At 40.6% G+C, this 15,508-nt stretch overlaps 1 protein-coding gene across 1 annotated transcript in view; it reads left to right on the forward strand.

Moving 5' to 3' along the window:
- Positions 1 to 525: 525 nt before the first annotated feature.
- Positions 526 to 15,508, forward strand: part of SUPT20H (SPT20 homolog, SAGA complex component) — a 61,651-nt gene continuing 46,668 nt past the window's right edge. Inside the window, exon 1 of the mRNA XM_068142605.1 lies at positions 526 to 912. The gene's annotated coding sequence lies outside the window, so the exon portion shown is untranslated. The remainder of the gene's footprint in view (positions 913 to 15,508) is intronic.

Genomic DNA, 15,508 nt, shown 5'->3' on the forward strand with positions numbered 1-15,508 from the left:
CCAAACAACTGTGCAACTGTTTTCTAGGCTGTATTATTTCAGGTTCATGTAACATGGATAGAAATTATGAGATTAGAAAGAATCTACGGCTAGTTCATGAGCTTCTGCAGGCTCCAGGTCTCCCTACATAAGATATCAGATGTTTAATGCTAAAAGTAATGAAATCTAAGGGCAACATCTGTCATGGTAGGGCCAAATGAGCCCCGGAACAAACCCAGACAGACCCTCATGTGTCTAGACACAGTCCCCCTCTCCCCCCTTCTTCCTGCAGAAAGTCAGGGTAATACAGGAAGAGGAACAAAGGGGACAGGACCATGCATGTCTAGTAAACAACCCTGTATCTGGAGTAAGAGTACATGTACTTCCCATGGCTCCTGCCTGACTAGGCCTATGTTTCTGCCTTTTAAGGCCACAGCCTGGCAGAACCTCTTCTCATTGAGTAACTATGTGCTGGCTTCAGTTGCCCTATTGGCCCAATCGAATCTCAGGCAAGATTTATATACAGGCTGATTTCTAGTCGCCTTGCCTTGCTTAAGCCTTGCCTTGCTTGGACCTGTCTGGCTTGAAGTTGCTTTGAGTTGCATCACCTCAAGTTGCCCAGTCCAGAGCCCAGGATAAAGCCACGAGCCTACACACCACCAGCTACAAGAGAAGCCACAAGCTTAGGAGTCAGAGCCAAGCCTGCTTCCCCTTGCAACTAGGATTTTGCCATGCCTCAGTTGTCTCAGGACAAAGCAAGCACTTGTCTTGAAGAGCACATCATAAACAGCCCAACACCTGCTGAAGCCAGATCAGCCATCGAAGACTGTATGTCATTCCTGCTGGCAATCTGCTGTGCCTGGTGCAGGAGAGCACCCCAAAGCCTCAACAACTCACACATCAGCAGCACTCCCTACTTGGATGGAACCAGCTGTGAGTAATTAATTCATTGCCGCTTTGGCTTAACGGTTCATGTCAAGTTTCCCCCATGCTGTGTGGTCAAGCACCACTTCGCTCCTGGGGATATTCTCTTGCTGTTATCTCCTCCCTGTTTGCATAAAATTGATAAAGTTGCCTAAGTACTGTACATCCCATTGTAAATATATATTCAAACTGCACATTGAACTGATTTAATAAATTTGGGCAAGTTTCCATACTCATAAAATGTTATTAATATCTTTATTAATATTTGCTGTATCATTTATAAATTAAGGAACCATATATTCCTTAACAGCATCCTCAGAGGAAGTTTATATGATGTAGAATTATGGTGTTGGTTTTTTACATGTTCCATCAGTGGACTATATATATACTCATATCCTCAGAGTAGTGTTATTTGACATCCTGTCAAGTCATTTTACTTGACTATTGGAAGGAAGGAATTATTCAGAAGGCAGGAATTTGGGAGGAAGGAATTCAGAAGGCATGAAGGAAGGAATCTGGAAGGAAAGAAGGAATTTGGAAGGAAGGAAGGAATTCGGAAGGAAGGAAGCAAGCAAACAAGCTATCACTGTTTCAGCAGTTGAATATGGTGTAATATGACTTGTTTCAGCATAAACTGTGGCATCTGTCCTGTTCTATGTTTATTCTTCTATGTGATTATTACAGTACACTTTGAGCTACTTTCATTTGGACAGAAAGAAGAACATAAGACTAGGCACTGTGGTGTATTTTTCTTATCAGTTCTCAATGAGCAGAAAACAGCAGAGAGCCAGAAACAGGACAGTTTGGTCCTGTTGCAATTCAGATTTCAATTAGTTTGATGTTTGAGTTTTCTGAGGGGGCTGTTTATTTTCACACTTTAATACATTATGCTTTAAAAAACATAGTCATATGTATTTGTCTTAGAAAAAGCCAGTTTGAAAGCAGAAAATGTACTGAGATTTGTAATGGTCCCTAGTTCCCCAGTGACTTCTCTCCAAATCCTGACTTTGCCAGGAAAACTTCATGGGTATTGCATTGTGCAGGGAACAAAATCATCGACCTAGAGATTTAGGACAGCTTTTAGATATCCCTGGGATGAATCACTGAGTATTTTTTATGAACTCCATACTTTGTATTTTGATGAAAAGCAGTATAGGAAGACATAGAGTTTGTCTGAAGGACAAGTTTGATGTTGGCACATGTATAACTGAGAGGACATGCAGTAGTAAGCTATGGTTTAAAACATTCTAAGAGCTAAAAGACTCATGCCCAGCTAAGTTACATTGCTGTTGTGAAAACAAAATATCATGAACCACCATAACATTATTACACTATGTAACCTGATGCAGAGTGATTTTCTGTGGCACATCTTTCCAGCTGCTGACAGTCAATGGTTTAGGGTCTCCTTGAACGAAAAGTCACATCTAGATTCTGAAGCTGTCATCTGTGGATTTATCCTCCACAATGAAGATGAACTATTTCTAACTACTTCGGACTCAGGCTTCTGCTGCCACAAAAGTTTAATGATTTAGCTGTTCACTACATAAAAGGTACTTCCTTATGTTTCTCTTATCTTCAGTTTATCAGCAGCTCTGTTTGTTTTTGTTTTTTTTTTAATCTCATTAATGAAATTAGTTGTGACAAATTCTTAATAATCATTCTTTATTCACCTCTTGAGCAGTCAGTCTATGGATTGCTATTAAATTCCCCTAGCTATATCTTTTTCAATATTAAGATTTCTAGTCTTCTGTCCTTGCATGGACACAGTTTCACATGTTTCATCTTCATTCACTGTACTTTTAACTGTTATAGTTGATAGGATGACCTGCCTTAACATGACAGTTATTTCTAAACTGCAGACTAGACTGATCAACTTAGTAACTGTGATTCTGTCACTGGTCTTGGCCTTCCATTTATCCTTGGTTTGGTTTTCCTCAGTTTCTCTCTGCTGAGTGTACTAACAGATTCTGCAGCCTCCTTCCTTGTCCATCTTTGGCTGTGGGTGCTTAAGACCACCTCTTGCATGACAGGGCTGAAACCATGAGTGCAGCTGCTGGGAAAGAGCTATGTGATGAAGAGTCGAGAGAGGCCTTGTTGTGGGCTTCCTTCCAGCTTGGGCTCTGCTTTTGTGTTCAATCTTGGCCCACAGTACTTGTCTAAGCTGCATTGTAGGTCTGCCTGTGCCTGGCCTTGTGCTGTGCTTACCTGCTGACCTGCTTTCCCAGGTTGGCTTCAGACCGAGTCCATCACCACAACCTTGTCTAGCAATCAGGGCCATTGGTTGCTCTGGCTAAACCCCCAGATCTGCTTTGCTCCTCCAGTTTGGGATGGGGTTCTAGGGTCTCTGCCCTTTGCTCTGAGTTCACTTTCTCTTGCTGAGCAACAGCCCCAAAAATGTTGAAAGAAAAGATAACACCACAAGTGCAAGATCAAACACTGGAGCTGCAGGCATCTTTTGCAGAAGATACACACCTCAAGGATCTCAGTACACTACCCTGGATATTACTTCTTCTTCAGGCAAGATACTTCATCACCAATTCACTGCTCATTGTTAGAGTTCATCCTAATTTTAATGACAAAATGATGGAATTGATTCCATGAGCCAAAATGAGGATAGGGTGAAGCATAGATAAATATTACATGGACATATAAATGGCATTTAGTCAGCCACTTTGTCAATCTACTGAACAGCAAAGGAAGTAATAAGGATTGTCAAATGGCTAGAACTCCTATAATTAAGAGAGGCTTTCACAGTCCTTTTTTTCAGAAAATTCCCAGTCTTGCCACTTTATAATCTTTTGGCAGGGAAACCTCACTAATAGACAAGGTTCTGAAAGAGTTTTGTATAAAAGTTAAACTTTTTTAGGCTTGACTGGGCTCTGAGAAACCTGATATATTTGGGGATGTTGCTGCTTAGTGCTGAGGACTGGAGTAGATGACCTTTAAAAGTCCCTTGCAACCCAAGGCATTCTAAGATTCTATTCTTGCTAGAGTAGCTAAATCATTATGAATTCAAGACCCTTCATCCTTGTGTAGAACCTTATTGAAGTTAATAGTTCCATAATAGTGTAAAAATCCAGTGTAAGACCAGAATTGTTCATCTTTTCTGATAACTCATCTGTAGCCCAGGCAAACTATAGATCATGCAAAACAAGACCTAAATATTCTAAAATTCTCAAGAATCACTTTAAATACACACAGTTTATCTTATATTCTAAGCAAGGAAGACAGGACTATTCTCAAACTGGAATGGATCATGTTGGTGACCAAAGCTCCACCATGAAAAGGTAAGGTGGGTTGGGTCTGTCTTTTCTGACAGGAAATGTCCATTATTATTCTTAACAGCACAGAAACAGAAATAGAGCATTAGTGTGGAGGCAAAAAACTCAGAGGGAAAAAGCACATAAAAATATTCCCATTCACATGAGCTTGGACATCTACACAAAAAATGTGGTAAGTTATCAGCAGCACATTAACTTAATACATACACAATCAACAAACTTCTTTTATATTTGTCCCTGGCACCACTCACTCTCATTCTAAGCCAATAACTGTAGATAGGCATCAGGTTTGCAAGTATCTTTAGCAATTTTACTTTACTTTTACTGCTTGTCTTCCTTTTACCCTGTTTCTCCCTTTCAGAATTCTTTATGCTTGTGGAAACAGAATTTTCTCCATGAATTCTTGCTTTAATTCTGAACTAGTTAGAATTTAAAAAGCTCCAGATTCTACTTTCCAGGTTAGAATTCATGGACGATGTAGAGCTGCTGAGATCTGAAATAACAGCAAGCTTGCCTAAATTTGGTTTTGGAGATTTTCTTTTGGCAAACTGTCCATTGACAAAATTTATTTATTGTAACTTACCTGGGTCCAGAAGAGATAAACTAGGAAAAAACTTCCTGGAAGAAATTTTATGTGTGAATAAGATAGAATATGCTGAGCTGGAAATAGATGTTCTAGTGTAATACAGGCTCTTTCTATCACATACAAAATACATATGGCAGGGGGACAGGGGGCAGAAGAAACTTTACATAGAAGTACACAGAATACAATAGGGATAAATGAAACAAATTGCTTACTACAAATGTCCCTTAAATTTGTATGAAACTAGTATTTTCTTCTCTGTTGAGAGAATAAACATAAATCCTTCAAACAGAAGCACATAGTGTCAGACAGACTGTCAGAAAAAGCAGATCACAGGATGTGTACAGCCTTTGCTCACATAGTGAAAGCCAACTGGGAAAGGAAGTGCACAAATTTAAGTTCTTGTTCCTATTGATGCATATGCCTGAAGTGTGGGACAGAACATCAAAGCTTCTGCTTCTGACCTCAAGACAAGACATTTAAAGCCATACACAGGGACTTACATCTATGTCTTGATATTCAAGGAAGCTGGAAAGCAGCCACCCATTTAACAACTTCCTCAAATAGGTTTTCTTTTCCCTTATTTCATTTACTCACACAATAAAATTTTATTTAAAACATACTTACATGAGTTACCAAAAATAACCAAGTTGTATTTTAAGAGAAGTATGTAAGTTTTACTACTGTAGATCCTGTATGCATATTTTTTAAGGCTTTATAAGTAGACTGTCTTAATGGCATTTTAAATGTGTTAAGAAAAGTGGTAGTCCAGATGCCTTAGTAAAAGGTTAACTTTTATTGGATTCACTGCTGTTGTCTGGCTAGGCCCCAAAGTAGTTTATGTAATGCCAAAGGAGATGGACAAAAGCTTCATAATTAGGAATCAAACTTCTTACTCAGAGTTTCATGGTTTACTGGAAAATTTGGGTTTCAGTTCCTTAGAACTGAAACCTGGCTTGACTCCAATATCTAACAAACAATGACCAACTCTCATGTAAGTAATTCACTCCCACCTTCCTTCCCCACCTCATCCTCCTCTCTATTGCTTGAATTAGTCAGGCAGATGAACTGATGTCTTTCCACCACAAGTATGTAAAGTTTTTTTAGCTCTGAAAAAGAACAATTGAAATTATCAGGATTGATTATGCTTGTTGTTTTGTTGTTGATTATTTGTTTTTACTGTTTACTCAGGCATATGCACATTTTAAGAATTCAGACATACACAGACATACTGGGCAGTGACTGGTTGGAAAGCAGCCCAGAGGAGAGAGACTTAGGGGTGCTGGTGGACAAGAATCTCAACATGAGCTCTCAATGTGCACTTGCAGCCTGGAAAGCCAATCACATCCTGGGCTGCATCAAGACCAGTGTGGCCAGCAGGTCAAGGGAGGTGATTCTCCCCCTCTACTCAGCTCTGGTGAGACCCCACCTGGAGTACTGTGCCCAGTTCTGAAGCCCCTATTACAAGAGGGATATGGACATGCTGGAACGTGTCCAGAGAAGGGCCAGGAGGATGATCAGAGGGCTGGAGCACCTCTCCTATGAGGACAGACTGAAGGAGTTGGGGCTGTTCAGTCTGCAGAAGAGAAGGCTCCCAGGTGACCTAATTGTGGCCTCCCAGTATCTGAAGGGGGCCTACAAGAAGGCTGGGGAGGGACTGCTCAGAATATCAGGTAGTGATAGGACTAGCGGGAATGGAATGAAGCTCGAGGTGGGGAGATTCAGGCTAGATGTGAGGAGGAAGTTCTTCACTGTGAGAGTGGTAAAGCCCTGGAATGGGCTGTCCAGGGAGGTGGTTGAGGCCCCATCCCTGAAGGTGTTTAAGACCAGGCTGGACGAGGCTCTGGCCAGCCTGATCTAGTGTGGGGTGTCCCTGCCCATGGCAGGGGGGTTGGAACTAGATGATCCTTGTGGTCCTTTCCAACCCTGACTGATACTATGATACTATGACCTTATTTTTAATGTATCAGAATGCAAAACATATTCAAGAAAATAGATACATAATAAGGATGATGCATATTGATTTACGAAGGCCTAGAAAGTCATTAGACCTCACTTGTCTCCCAAATAAATATTTTGTAGTATACTTCACACTTGTCTGTCACAGTAAAATGAAAATATTGTAACTATGAGTCACAATAATTTCTTGGTTACAATTTGTTTAACCTGGAACTAGAATTTGAAAACAATTAGTTGCTGCAAATGTCTGTTGAAAGTATAAACATAAATCTTTCAAACAGGCACACATACTGGTAAAAAAAAAATAAAGAAGATCACAGCATATATACAGCTTTTGCTCACACAGCAAAAGCAAGCTGGAAAGGGAAGCACATAAGTTAGAGCTCCCATTCATATCCATCCCTATACCCAGTGTACAAATCCCACTGCACAGTGCACATACATGCAGCTGTATTCTCTGCCTCTTTAACACCACTTTTCCCACAAAAGTAGGTTAACACCTCCTAATGAGTCTTCTGGGCATGACCAAAACAGAGTGATATTGTCTACAATGGGCCATATCCAAAGCCACATTGTTACACTCTGTCCATATCTGGAAGTTGAGAATTTTGAAGGTATCCCGCTGTTAGGGCATAAACCCAGCTCAAATTTTGATGGTTGAACTACTCACATGTCAGCTTCACAGAGCAGGGACATTCTCAAATCCTGCACTTCTGCATGTTCTCAAAATAGACTAATAAAATCTCAACAACTACCCAGTTATATACTGCCTTTTCATAATTGCGTGCAGATGTTCTCTAGGTTGTTATGATTTGTATTATTATAATGGTTGGAAATCCCAGGCAACATGAAGGGCCTTTCATGGTAGATGACACACTAAAATGCACTGTAAGTCAAACACCCTCTGTCGAGGGTTGAGGGGAAGGCCTCAAGCCTTCTTCCCCCCCCGTAAGTAAAGGGAAGAAAACGGAAAGAAAAAAAAAACACAGCCGGATTAGCAAAGGATCGTGTGCTGTATTTACAAAGCAGTTTAGGAAATGCAGGGGAATATATACACAATTTACAATATTTACAATATATACACAGAAATATACAACAAAGTAACACAGAATGAGATTCCCTTCCCCTGTGAGGAGGAAGGGTTTTCCCCCCCGTACCCCCCTTCTCTCCCCCTTTTCCCCAGAGAGGGTTGGAAAGAGAGAAAAGGAATAATTGTTAATTAAAAGCAGTTAGTACAGGCCTTGCGGTTATCGGTTCCAAGGTCAGTCTGGCCGAAAGCCCAGAAGCTGTGAGCTGCAGGACGGGGAGAAAGTGCGAGACTGAGTGAGAGCAGTCTCACTGGGAATCAAAACTTAAGGCAGTGCTCTGCTTCTCCACCAATGAAATTAGTTTAGACCTGTCTTTGTTTATAAAACATTCGGCCATGGTGTCCCTTTGTTAAAGGCACCGCCTCAAACGGTCACAGTCCACCCCTTCTAAACAATTTCATTGGCTGTTCATACTGTCCACACCCTCCTCTGAGGAGCTAAATTAAGATAAAAATGCTCTGATTCCTGAATTTAGACATCACAAAACAGGGCTGTTGATGAAGCTTACACCTAAGAAGTCCACCTCAACTCCAGCAGAAGGGAAAAAAAAAAAAAGATTGCTAAAACACTTAAAAATCCCCCTCTGGTCTGCCCCAGTAAAGACTACAGCAGATGAAAACTAGTGACCCTTTATTCTAAATCATGATACTGCATTTTTTGCCATGTCATCCACTGATAAATGGCAAGTTCAGCTGTCCTCATATGAGAAAGGATGAAAGGAGAGGAAAGGCAACCCCATTAGCCATCTCACCTTCCTCATGAATTGAAACTCAAAGCAGAATAAACTGAAGAGTGGTAGTAAGGAACATGGTTTACTTGCAGACTCACAATGCTTAGAGTCAATATCTTGAACCCAGACTTTAAGAGTGACATCTCAGATTTGTAGCAGAGAAAACTCCTAGAGCATATGGTGTACTCATAAATCAGTTGATGGAAAGCTAAGTTCTACTCCGGTTAGAATTATTAATACAATGAGGAACAGATGTACATTGTTTTAAACTACTGAGTATCCTTGAATAAGTTTTGACTGGATAGAGTTAATCTTCAGATGAGCTGGTATGGGGATATGTTTTGAATTTGTGCTGAAAACCAAGAAGTACTTACACAGAGTGAAGGCCTTTTCTGCTTCTCACACAACCCTGCAATGAACAGGCTGAGGATGCTCAAGAAGTTGGGAGGCGACACAGCTGGGACAGCTGACCCAAACTGACCAAAGGAATATTCCATACCATGTGATGCTACACTCAGGGGAAAGAACAAGGAAGGGAAGACATTTGGGTTTATCATGGTTTATCTTCCCAAGTAACCATCACATGTGAAGGAGCCCTGCTTTCCTGGTCACAGGTCTGCTGATGGAAAGCAATTAATGAATGCTTGATTTTGCTTTCCTTGCATGTGCAACTTTTGTTTTACTTGTTAATCTGTCTTTATCATGACCCATGAGTATTTTTACTTTTATTCTTCTGATCCTGTCCCCCATCCCATGGGGGCCTACCAGCATATACCACAAAATATTGTCACTATACTCTTCAGCTCAATGAAGGTTATATTGCCTTTTCCTCAGAAAACTATTAAAAAAGCCAGATGAACTAAACAAGAGCAGGAGGAGTAAAGAAGGATGTATTTCTTCTTGAAATGGGTCATAAGAAGTAATATCATTGTAATTACAACAGTTTAAAAAATGTTTTCCCAAAATGTTGAAAATATTTTAATAATTTTTTTGATCAGTAAGGTCAAATGCAAAGTCTTACACCTGGAGAGGAACAACCCCAGGCACCAATTTATGCTGGGAGCCACCCATCTGGAATGCAGCTTGACAATTGAACACCAGATTAACGTGTGCCAGCAACGTACCCTTGCTGCAAAGAAAACCAATGTTTTACTCAACTGCATTAAAAATACTGCCAGTAATTGGAGAGAGGTGATTCTTCCCCTCTATTTGACACTGATGAGGTCACATCTGGAGTGCTATGTCCAGTTCTGGGCTCTCCAGTACAACCATATGTTTAATTCCAGGCATTGTTAACAGTGGTTAAATAGATACTTTTATGTAATAGAAAGCTGAACTAACATCAAAAGGGATGTTTCTACATTCCCCATGCTCCTGCATCCCTCCCTGGAGCCAGGCAGTATGCTGGACTCAGACCTTGATCCTTTCAGTAGCTAATAAAAGAAACATAGAAGGAGCAAAATGGGACAAATAGGTCATGAGGGGGCATCTCCTTCAGCAGCAGTCCAGAGGCATGCTAACTTAAAGTAGGCCTCTGACCATGACCTTAGTCTATTTCTTTCCGCTGACTGCAAAAGAAGTTTAAAAAAATAGTCCAGTATAGGGTCTGCTAGACAAAAATTAATCTCTTCTGCTGTAATTAAACACATTTCATATTAAACCTGATCAACTCTGCTGTGCCTCAGCCAGTGGTAAACTCCTACAGTCTTCAGTAGTTCAAAATCACGCCTTGTGTATCTGTACACAGTTCCCAGTGATGAAAATATACACACAAAGGAAAGGTAGAATTTTATTTTTGTTACTTTGATCAGACATCTGTAGGTTAATTGTTAGCATTGTAAATTTACTGAAAGTATGAATCAAAACTCCTGTTACTGGGATCCTCTTACTGCTATATCCAAATAACAGTTAATGTTAATGATAAATCCTCAGAAAGTGCATGTTTAAATGTTCTACTTAGGCAAAGAAAAATACATTATTGCATAGCATGATAATAATACTGAATGTGCTAATTACCATGAATTATATTAAAACAGAAACACATTGTCTTTGCAATTCACAAAAACTCTCCCAGAGAGAGATCAGATTCCAGTTATTTTTAATATTGTCGGTTTTTATCTGTTCATTATTCTAATTGCTTCATCATTTACAATTACATTTACAGTAAAGATTTGCATATCTAACATGTTGGACATCTGTGTGTTGCTTCCAGTTTAGTTTGTCTGACACAATCATATAAATGTTGCCATATGTCAATGACTTCATTCTAGTACACACAGAAAAGGGTGAGGGTGCCAGTGAATATTGCTAAGCTTCTTCCATAACTGAATCACCATGGCACAAAAAATCAAATACTGTAAAAGAATTACAAGCAATCAGTATAAGAAACAGCTGCATAGTTCCCTGAACCAGATTAAAGCAACATAGCTAATATTGGAACCTCTGAGGCTATGATTCAAAGGAGAAACAGACTGTTTATAAATATTCATGCTACTTCTCAGTCTGCTTTCAGTGTAACACAGCGATACTCCACCATCCTCCTGCTCCAAGTAACAACCTACTGGGTGTTGTACATCCAGAAATTCTGTAAAAATTCCAGCTATGCAGGTGCAAATCTGTTATACACACATGGTCAGTTTAGTGCAGGGGTGAGAGGCCTTTCTCTGCACATGCAAATCACCTGGAAGGTGATGATTACATCAAGAACTGAGGAGTGTCTCAACAAAGATAAGATAAGCGGCCCAGGGGTGTGTGGTGGAAAGACCCCCTGGAATGAGCAGCAAAGATAAACACATCCTGGGTGGCTTGTCTGATAAGACCATTACTGCTCCGGGCTGGGTGTGGTGAACAGGGAAGAGGCAAAGAGGGCCAGAGGCCACTCTAGCACTGACCCCTGCAAGCACACAGGAAAGATCCTCTGGAAGAGACACCTGGAAGTCACATATGCATTGCAATGTGACTAGGCTGTGGGGCTAGGTGGAACTGTGATAAATGAACTCTATAAAAATCCCAATCTATGCTTGCTCTGAGAGAGAACATCACTGAAAACATTACATGCTGGAGCCTGCTCAGAGGAGGAAAAACATCAAGGACCACACTACATGCCAGAACTTGACAGGATTCTCAGACCTCTCCCCTCTTCTGTCTGAAGACATCACAAGCCAAAAAGGACTCGGATCCTGAGATGTCTCCCCACTTCTCCCAGCTGAAGTCAGAAAAGCACCTTGGGGTTGTAATTTCTCTCCTGCTCTTTCTCCATTTTCCCTCCCACTCCCCCCTTCCCTTCCTTTCTATTTTCTTTACTTTATTCTTTCATAAATTGCCTTGCTTTGATATTTGACCTCATTTGTGCCTTAATTTCTCACCCAGGAATGTTTTAAAAGGACCACATCTCTTTCCTAACTTCCAGACTGAGACAAGGAGACACAGGAATCTAAGCATCCCCAATACAGTATCACTAAGGTTCGTAGAGACCTCAAGGATCATCGAGTCCAACCTGTCACCACTGACCTCATGATTAGACCATGGCACCAAGTGCCACGTCCAATCTCCTCTGCTTTCTATAGAAAGTTCATTCCTGTTCAAAGAGCAGACAAATAGTGAGCTTAAAACAATCTTACTGGAAATTTTAATACTTATCTGCCAGAAGTATAAAAATCTGCATTCACATAAGTGAAGAAAGCTGCAGAAGCTATACAATACCTTTTTGAATACTGAAAACATTAGTTTATTATAATATTAGGCCATGTTCTCAATCTGTGTAAGCCACTATGGACTTTGGTGTTGCCAGCTCACTCTAGCTTTCCCTATTGAATGTTGATTTTGTAACAAATATGATCATCAGAGACAGATGCTACACATGGGATCCATCTCACCTAACTTTATGTCTCTATGCACAAACATTATCATTATGATTAACAAATAGATACTTCAATGGCATGCTTTATCTTCTCTGTCTTTGGTGAATGATCCCAATGAGATGAATCACTTGAACCCTTTTAGGACTGATTGTTTCATATGACTGAGCAGAGATTTATCTCATCGTCTTTCAGCTACTCAACAATTTGTGAATCTGAAGTGGAGAGCATGACCCTTTCCATAGTCACCAAGGAAAGGTAGAATAGAATAGAATAGAATAGAATAGAATAGAATAGAATAGAATAGAATAGAATAGAATAGAATAGAATAGAATAGAATAGAATAGAATAGAATAGAATAGAATAGAATAGAATAGAATAGAATAGAATAGAATAGAATTAACCAGGTTGGAAAAGACCTTCGAGATCATCAAGTCCAACCTATCACCCAACACCATCTAATCAACTAAACCATGGCACTAAATGCCCCATCCAGTCTCTTCCTAAACACTTCCAGTGATGGTGACTCGACCACCTCCCTGGGCAGCCCATTGTAATGGCAAATCACTCTTTCTGTGAAGCATTTCTTCCTAACATCCAGCCTAAACCTCCCCTGGTGCAGCTTGAGACTGCATCCTCTTGTTTTGTTGGTGGTTGCTTGGGAGAAGAGACCAACCCCCACCTGTCCACAACCTCCCTTCAGGTAGTTGTAGACAGCGATAAGGTCTCCCCTGAGCCTCCTCCTCCCCAATGCTAAGCAACCCCAGCCTTCTCAGCCTCTCCTCATAGGCTTGTGCTCCAGACCCCTCCCCAGCTTTGTTGCCCTTCTCTGGACACGTTCCAACAACTCAACATCTTTCCTAAACTGAGGGACCCAGAACTGGACAGAGGACTCAAGGTGTGGCCTAAACAGTGCTGAGTACAGGGGTACTCCTGCTGGCCACACTATTCCTGATACAGGCCAGGATGCCATTGGCCTTCTTGGCCACCTGGGCACCTTTACTAGGGTGAAAAGAGTGGTTTCTTTGAGACCTTTTTTCCCTTTTTTTTTCCTGTGTTGGACTGTGATCCATACACAATGCTGTTGAGCAATCCATGGTAATAATGTTCAGAAAGCAGTTCAGAAAACTCTGCAGTCTTGCCTATCAGTCCTACAGGTACTATGCTTTAAATCTCTCAGTCCCAGAAATGCATACTGAGCAGGAGCACCAACCCACCACAGTTTCCACAGGCAAGTTCAGGAAGCTTAATGCTCGCTAGATCACAGAGTCTCTGAGCTGCCAAAGGGTGAAAATATGTAAATAATTTTCAAATATATGGCTCTTGTTTAATCACTGCAGAGTCATTCATCATCTATGCATTACAGTTCCTGAAGAAAACAAGAGATGGATAGAAACAAGATGCCTTGAATATATACTGTGAAAAAGATATCTGACAGTGATACGCAAAAATAATTACGGTACTGGATACCTCATGGCCACATCAGTCTCAGCTTCAGTCATAGGCTGAAGTTTGCTGTAAGCAAGGCAGCAGAAAACTCAGGACTCATACAGATTCTTCACTACTACACAATCTATAGAGTGACAAGGAACACCTTTTGCTTCTGTGGCTCATCAAAGGAATTCAGTTGTGTACAAGAAATGTGTGACACATTGACTCATTTTATGAGATATCCCTGCCCATGACAGGGAATTTGGGACTAAATGATCCTTGAGGTCCCTTCCAACCCTGACAATTCAGTAACCTATTCAGTATTCCTAAGGTTGGAAGAGACCTCAAAGATCATCAAGCCCAACCTGTCACCACAGACCTCATGGCTAGAGTAGGGAGGACACTACTGCAGGCTTGAACTCACAACCTTCCCATTAAGGGTCTGATGCACTACCAACTGAGCCACCTGAATTCTGTGATTCTGTGAGTTAGTAAAGTTCAGATGTTTCCCACACACATGTATGGACATACTTTATTCCTTTTTTTTTTTGCTACATTAACATTTTTCCAATGAGAGGTTCTAAAACTCACAGAATAGTATAAGGGGGAAAAAAAGACAAATACACATGGAAAATAAACACAAAGAAAATCTTACAAATCTTAAATACTACTCTATTTCAGTCATGAAAAAGGAACAAAGGAAAAAGTAGTGGTGAAAAAGGACCCTAAACCAATTAGTCCACCTCTTGCTGGGTTTGCAAGATATTTTCAGTTGGAAAGCTTAGCTAGAATATATTCCAAGCTACGTGGTTTATCATTTATCTGTCCAAAGTGTATCTACTATATCTGCTATGCAAGCCACATGCTATTTTCATTGTGCTGTTGTGGAAGGGGGCAGGAAAGGAAAATCTATCAGCAGCATATCAGAGACATAATGAGGGAATGACATAATCTGTTTTTTACTGAAAACTCTCCCCTCTTTCATGCAGTTTTGAGCTTTCCATTTAATTGTGTGGATAACATTCTTCACATGTAGAGAGGTTACTCTTCTTAAAGTGGGATTGATTGGAAAGAGTGGGACTTTTACTAAAGTAACAATGGGAAATATGAAGAAAATATTTCTTAATGAATAAATTTGCAAGTGCTTTTTCTTTGGATACTTGAAGCAGCAAAATTAAGAGGCCACGCTTACTGGTGAATCCAAATTAATTATGTATTTTATGTGTCATCACACAGTTGCAGTGATTATATTTCTTTTACTTCTTTTACTTCTACTAAGACACAGAAGCTTAGGGGTCTATAGCCTGGACATGATTCCTCCCTATCTTGGGTTCCTAAAGATACAAATTCTTAAATAATGCATGAAAATATGTCTCAGAATTTCAGAATCACAGAATTGTCAGGGCTGGAAGGGACCTCAAGGATCATTCAGTTACAAGTCCCCTGCCATGGGCAGGGATACCTCACACTAGATCAGGTTACCCAGAGCCACATCCAGCCTGGCCTTAAAAACTTCCAGGGATGGGGCTTCTACCACCTCCCTGGGCAACCTGTTCCGGTGTCTCACCACCCTCATGGTGAAACACTTCTTCCTAATATCCAATCTCAATCTACCCACTTCTAGTTTTGCTCCATTCCCCTTAGTCCTATCACTACCTGACACCCTAAAAAGTTCC

The sequence above is a fragment of the Melanerpes formicivorus genome, unplaced genomic scaffold, assembly GCF_026170545.1.
Source record: "Melanerpes formicivorus ecotype bairdi unplaced genomic scaffold, bMelFor1.0.p_v2 SCAF_1, whole genome shotgun sequence".
NCBI classification, from domain to species: domain Eukaryota; kingdom Metazoa; phylum Chordata; class Aves; order Piciformes; family Picidae; genus Melanerpes; species Melanerpes formicivorus.